Source organism: Aethina tumida, chromosome 8, assembly GCF_024364675.1.
Source record: "Aethina tumida isolate Nest 87 chromosome 8, icAetTumi1.1, whole genome shotgun sequence".
NCBI classification, from domain to species: domain Eukaryota; kingdom Metazoa; phylum Arthropoda; class Insecta; order Coleoptera; family Nitidulidae; genus Aethina; species Aethina tumida.
The window spans coordinates 2,315,488-2,323,270 of record NC_065442.1 but is presented as its reverse complement, the minus strand read 5'-3'; positions in this window follow the sequence as shown (position 1 = coordinate 2,323,270).

The following is a 7,783-nucleotide window of genomic DNA, read 5'->3' as shown; positions in this document are numbered from 1 at the left end:
TGGAACAGATTGATTCAGAAAAACAACACAAAAAGATAAAATTAAGAATACATCATAAAGGAGCAGGACTGGGAGAAGAAAGTAAAAAAAGAATAATATAAAGAAGAATAAGAAAAAGAAAGGGAATTAGTACTTTAATGTGGTTTAATGAAAAACCCATAAAATATAGAATACACTGGGTTGATCCAAATGAATTGGCGAAAAGATTAAAGTTGTTAGTCGCTTCCCAAATGGCTGGAAATAATAATCATACCAACGAAATAAATAGCATAATTGAATAACTAAAAGTCATTTACAAAATGTCAATTGATAAGTTCAACTGCACGGCATTAACTGCAGCAACAGCAGACGTCAATGATGTTAAGTGAAGATTTTGTTAAATCACAAATTGTTGATAATAAGCTTGTTAGCTTGTTGTTACACAACATCAATACTTGGACTCTAAATTGATAAACATTATTCCAAGTCTTGAGATAATGCTAAAGGATGTACACGATCGTCTAATTGTAATTGAGAGACTACCGAAAATCATAGAATCCTATTCCACTGACTTTATTGCACTCGAGGGAAGGTTAACGGCTAACCCTTATAAACAAAATGCGGTTTGATAGAGTTCAAAGTTCCATTGGATTTTAGTATAAAATCAATTGCATTTATATTTCCATCTACACTAACCCTATACATTGATGGGAAAAAGTTAAACAACCCCCTAATAAATATTATCGGTAAAAAATTTAAAAAATGACAACCTACATTATAACGCATACGGAACCAGGTAGCGTACATCAAAGATCACTGGTAACTCTGCTTATTAACTTACCCTTAAATAATTAAAAAATGAAAAAAAAAAGAGAAAATTATCAACGACACCGTTAAAATCATTAATTAAGGGGCACACCTAGTGTGACAACCTAAAAAAAGGCCATTTTTGGGAATTAAAAAAAAAAAACTAGTGAATCCATCTATTTAAAATTTTGAGGGTATATTTATACATGTTTTGAGAATACACAGTAAAATTTTTGAAATAAAATATTAAATAGTTTCGAAATGACACGCGATCTCCGGCGGCGCTAAAAAAACAAGGTCCTCCACTGCTGGAGTGATTGCAGCCTTCTCCGTTGATAAAACCTAAAAAAAAAAATTCTCGTTAAACTAAAACATATTGTCTGTACGATGACCCTCGGGCGAACAAAAAAATCAAAAATTGACAAAATGGCGGCATGTTGAAAAAAAAAGTTAAATTTTTCCCAAAATTTTGGTCGTTTTTGGCCTGCCAAAATTCGATTTTTGATCAGATCAAAAAACTGGAGGGTCATCGTATGGAGAACTATATAGAGGAGATGCAAAAAAAATTTGATAACGATCGGATCATTTGTCTCTGAGTAATCACTCCAGCAAATTCGAAAAATGCTGTTTCGAGAAAAACGGGTTTAAAGATAAAATGATCGTTTTCACTGTTATAAATGGATTAAAATCATACTTACAGCTAATCTGCTATTCCAGGCCCATATAATTCACCTTCCTCTTCCTCAAAAAATGCTTGTTGAGCTGAAGAAGCTCTTCTTCGAGATGATCGACCCTCTTTTGAACAAGCCCGTTGGCGATGATCAGCGATTCGTAATCTCGTCTCGTCCTTAAGAGCCGTATAATCTCTTGCTGCAGGTCCAACTTTTACTCCCATTACATTAAATATCTTTAAAATTGAGGAGTAACCGTCATTGAATATTGAAGTTGCAAAAAAATTTGCTAATTCAATAGTTTTCAATCCATTATGAAGGTGCTTTGGTGAAAAGTGCCAAAGTAAACCGTTGTACTTTCATTATTGTTTTGTGTATTACCTTTGCATCTATCAAGCAATTCATGCCCAGATAAATCTTCATAAATAGGCTTTAGACCTTTTTCAACTTCTGAATCCAGTGGGAGGTAAACGTGCTTAAACTTACTCAACATTCCTTCAGCTTCCGCGCGGCGATAAGCGCACCAACTTTCTGCGCCTTCTGGACAATTATCATGGTTTGGTTTCTCATCAGTTGAACACTAACTAACGCTAACTTACGAAGTACTCGATACAACGGTCACAATAAAACTAAATGTATCTGGCTCCGAAAATACGTGACGTGGCAGTAAACGAAAAATATACCGAAATAATTATACTTATATATTTCTGTATACCCGGAGACTCACAATAGAAACCGGAATCGTATTACAAGGGTTGGAAAAGACGGCAGACTCCGAGCAATAGCTCAGGTATATCCCGTAACCAATGCAACTATCTAACTGCCGAGCGGCTACTCTTTTAAATGGCTGTAACTCAAAAACTACTTAAGATATCGATTTAAAATTTTAGTATGTTATTTTTAAAGGTATAACCTATCGAAATATGGAAGAAAAAAAAAATCGATTTTTTGAAAATTTCACACTAGGTGTGCCCCTTAACTTCAAATTGTTGAAAATTCTAGCCGAAATTGTGTTAAAGTACAATTCAACTAAACACACTACAATAGGAATGAAACCGATAGATGTCACTGCTAAAAATGAACAGTCACTATTGAAAACTGCATTTAATCACACAAAAATCTATCGCGGAAGTAAATTTCAAATGAGCGATAAAGTGCGTGTTAGTAAATATCGAGAGACATTCAACAAGGGTACACACCGAATTGGTTCAACGAGATTTTCACCATGGAAAAAATCAATTTGACCCATCCCACAACGTATATTTTGCAAGACGATCTTTACGATCAAATAATGGCTGGATTTGACGAATTGCAACTAGCAAAATATCCCGACATTTATCTTGTTGAAAAAGTCCTTAAACGAAAGGGCAATAAGGCCTACGTGAAATGGTTTGCTTTACCAACAAACCAAAACAGTTGGGTTAATAAAAGCGATTTGTTGTAAACAGAGATAGAGTTATAGAAGTGTGGCAGAAGGGAGGTGGGTTAATTAGTAATTGTATTTAGATTTATTTCACAGTCTAATCGTGTCGCACAGTCATCGCAGTCGTGGATATAATAATGTTGATGATGTCGGATAGTATTGATGCTGCTGCTGATGCTGCTACTGCTGCTACTTTTCAAACTTGTGGTGGTGAAATTAATAATAATAATAATAATAATAATAAATAATAATAATAATGATAATAATAATGATAATAAAAATGAAAATAACAATGATAATAAAAATGAAAATAACAATGAAAATAAAAATGATTGATAATGATAATGATAATGATAATGATAATGATAATGATAATGATAATGATAATGATAATGATAATGATAATGATAATGATAATGATAATGATAATGATAATGATAATGATATGATAATGATAATGATAATGATAATGATAATGATAATGATAATGATAATGATAATGATAATGATAATGATAATGATAATGATAATGATAATGATAATGATAATGATAATGATAATGATAATGATAATGATAATGATAATGATAATGATAATGATAATGATAATGATAATGATAATGATAATGATAATGATAATGATAATGATAATGATAATGATAATGATAATGATAATGATAATGATAATGATAATGATAATGATAATGATAATGATAATGATAATGATAATGATAATGATAATGATAATGATAATGATAATGATAATGATAATGATAATGATAATGATAATGATAATGATAATGATAATGATAATGATAATGATAATGATAATGATAATGATAATGATAATGATAATGATAATGATAATGATAATGATAATGATAATGATAATGATAATGATAATAATAATAATAATAATAATTGTGGGATGATATGGGTCAAGGAGGAAGAGGAGAAAGAAAAAGAAGAATTGGGCATAATAGACACGGTTTCTGGACGAACGTATTTACATTACTTAAATGTGGATTCGTTCAGATACCTGTCTGTTAAAGATCGACGAACGGCGGTATGGTTTATTAATCACCTGCATGGATTAGATTTCAGAGATTACAAAGATAATTTGGAATCTAAGGAAATTTTTCGTGTATTGGAGGACCTTTGCCGTTTCGCCGAGTCTATGAATGGGAAGGTAGCGTACAAAGGTGGTGTAAGACATACTTAAATAAAATAAATTACTGGTATCTGAGTGTTAACATTGAAGAATTTGGATGCCCAAAATTAGTTGAAAAATCACAGTGCCACCGCCGCTGCAGACCAAAATTGTTCACGGCACAGCCAATTGATTGCAATTAAATCACCTCCCCACTGCCCACAAATGGAGGTGAAATATTTCTACGAATTTCTGAAAAGGAATAATTGGCTCTGCAAAGGAAGAGAATACTCATGACAATGCAAAGATGACGAATAGGCAGTCAGAGAATAAGTATTTTTTTATTTTATTTTTATGTTTGCAAGACAACTGGAACATTGTTATGAAGAGGACGAGTCACCGGAGCAACAGCAGCAACAGAAATTTCATTTTACTTGATGTTGCTGGTCCTATCCACGCAATTGCTTTCAAATAAGGGTATGTATTCAAAAAGCCAATGAACTTATCAATCAATATAAATAAATATAATGAAGTAGTAGTAGTAAAAAAGGGCAAGAAATGTAGTGAAAGTATATTTTTAACACTGAAGTCAATTTGTTCTTGGTGTCGTATCTCGATGACTGGTCTTAATAAACAGGGGTTCATATGAAGAATAAAAATAATCACAAACACACAAACCGGTACACCCGTGCGTATTAATTACATTCAACAACAGCAGCAGCGACGGCGGAGGTGGTGGTGTTGTTAGTGCAGGACAAGAAAAAGGTTGTATTTGTGTTTGCATGTGTGTGCGCCCGCGGAAATTATCATGAACATTACAACCAGAAGCCAAACAAATAAGACCCTTAAGAAATTGGAACGTTTTTTAAAAAAGCGTAACAGATGTAAAGGAAGAATAACAGCAGCAGATTTTGATAGAAATAACACGTGGATGGATGAGTTGGAGGTACTGAAAGGAAAATAAGTAGAGAAAAATATGATTATCTCTTGCATTTGGCATTGTACTGTTCTTGTGGTTGCGGTCTATTATTAGATACTTGTCAGAAATATAATAATAAAAATTATTATGATTATGTACCTTACATTAGTAATGTTGGATTGATTAATATTAAAGAATTAAGAGACATAAGTGATAGGATTTGGTATAAACATGCAGAATTTTTATATCAAAAGAAACATTGATGATCGTGTGTGTACTTAATAAGAATTGAAATAAATGTATTTAAATAATTATAATTGTGTTTTATTGTGCTTTTTCTTCTCTCTTTTATGTACCCAAAAATTCATGAGTTCCCATTGGTCAGGAATGCAAACAAAAATAATTCTCTATTGGTTTACATCCTCAACAAGGTTACTTGTTCCCGTTCCCCTCAATGGTATAAAACAAAAGACCACACCACACCAACAGCCTAGGAGGCGGGGCATCAACACAAAAGGGGAGAGGCCAGCGCTGTGATTGGTCAGTGGGCCCGAATTGTATGTTAAAGAGAACAGTGGCTATAATATAAATTCAGATTATATATTTCAACAAATATTTTAATTATATTAATTACCTAACAATTGGAGATCTTTTGAAATTCTCGCAGTGACAGAATTGTATGCTGAATGAGAAAAGGGCTAAAATATATATTCAGATTACGATTTTCAACAAACTTTTAATTTTATTAATTATCTTACGGTTGAAGGTGTTTAGAAGTTCTCGCAGTGCCAGAACTTTATGCTGGTAATTTCAATATTTTAATTACCTTATGATAGTATTCCTATGAGTATGAGGTTCTTTTGGTGCCAGAGTTGGAGTAGAAAATGGCCAAAATATATTTTCAGATTAGATATTTCAACAAACATTTTAAAAATAATAATTACCTTCCGGTTAGATGTGTTTTGAAGTTCTCAAAGTGCTAGAAATATATGCTAGAGGAAAACAGGGGCTAAATTATATTTTCAGAATAGATTTTTCAAAAAATTTTTAAATATATTAATTTCCTTACGGTTGGAAATCTTATCATGATATCGCAGTACCAAAATTCTATGTTGAAGCAGAACAGGGGTTAAAATATACATTCAGATTAAATTTTTCATCAAACTTGTTAATTATATTAATTACCTTACGGGTGGAGATCTTTTGAAGATGCGGCAGTCCCAGAAATTTTGAGGTCTTTTGAGGTTGTCACAGTGCCAGAAAAGTATGTTGGAGGAGAACAGGTGCTTAAATAAATATTTGGATTATACTTTTCAACAAACATTTTTATATAATAATTACCTTAGGGTTTGAAGTTCTATTGAAGTTGTCGCAGTGCCATTGTATGTTAGAGGAGAACAGGGGCTAAAATATAAATTCAAATTAGATTTTTCAACAAACTTTTTAAATATATTAAGTACCTTAAGGTTGGAGATCTTTTGAAGATGTCCCAGAGCCAGAGTTCTATGCTTGTTTTACAACAAACTTTTTAATATATTAATTACATTACGGTTGGAGATCTAATGCAGATGTGCGAGTCTCAGAATTGTATGTTGGAGGAAAACGGGGGTTAAAATATATATTCAGATTAGATTTTTCAAAAAACTTTTTTAATATGTTAATTATCTTACGGTTTGAGGTCTTTTGAAGTTGTCGCAGTGCCAGAATTGAATGTTGACGGAGAACAGGGGCCAAAATATATATTTAGGTTAGATTTTTCAACAAAATTTTAAATATACAAATTACTTTACGGTTTGAGGTATTTTGAATTTGTCGCAATGCCAGGATTGTATGTTGGAGGAGAACATGGGCCAAAATATATACTCAGATTACATTTTTCAACAATCCTTTTAAATATATCAATTACCTTACGTTGGAGATCTTTTGAAGATGTCGCAGTCCCAGAATTGTATGTTGGAGGAGAACAGGAGCTAAAATATATATTCAGATTTGATATCTCTAAAAACATTTTAAATTTGTTAATTTCCTTACGGTTTAAGGTATATTGCATTTGTCGTAGTGCCATTTTATGTTGAAGGAGAACACGGGGTGAAATATATATTCAGATTAGATTTTTCAGCAAACTTTTTAAACATGTTAATTTCGTTACGGTTTGGAGTCTCTTGAAGTAGTCGCGGTGCCAGAATTGTATGTTGGTGAAGAACAGGGGCTCAAATATATATTCGGATTAGATTTTTCAACAAACTTTTAAATTATTTTAATTACCATACGAGTGGAGATCTTATGAAGATGTAACAGTCTCAGAATTGTATGGTGGAGGATAATGGGGGTTAAAATATATATTCCGAATATATTTTTCAATGAACTTTTTAAATATAATTATTACCTTAGGATTGGAGGTCTTTTGAAGTTGCTGTGTCAGAATTGTATGTTTGAGGAGAACGGCGCCTGAAATATAGACCTCAAACGGAAAGATAGTTAACATATTTAAATAGTTTGCTGAAAAATCTAATCTTGTAAAGTAATGCAATCAATTAAGCAACACGGGTTATTGGTAGAAAAACATACAACACGTGTATCTTAATGGTGTCGACCACACAGTGACAGTTAGACGTTTCCTGTTGGGGTAGGCAACTGATGTTACACTATCCTTCGGTTACAATCTGAATATATGTATATGTATGTATATTTTAGTCCATGTTCTCCTCCAACATACAATTGTTTCACTGCGACAATGTTAAAAGACCTCCAACCTTAATGTAATAATTATATTTAAAAAGTTTGTTGAAAAATCTAATCTGAATATATATTTCAGCCCCTGTTCTCTCCCAATAT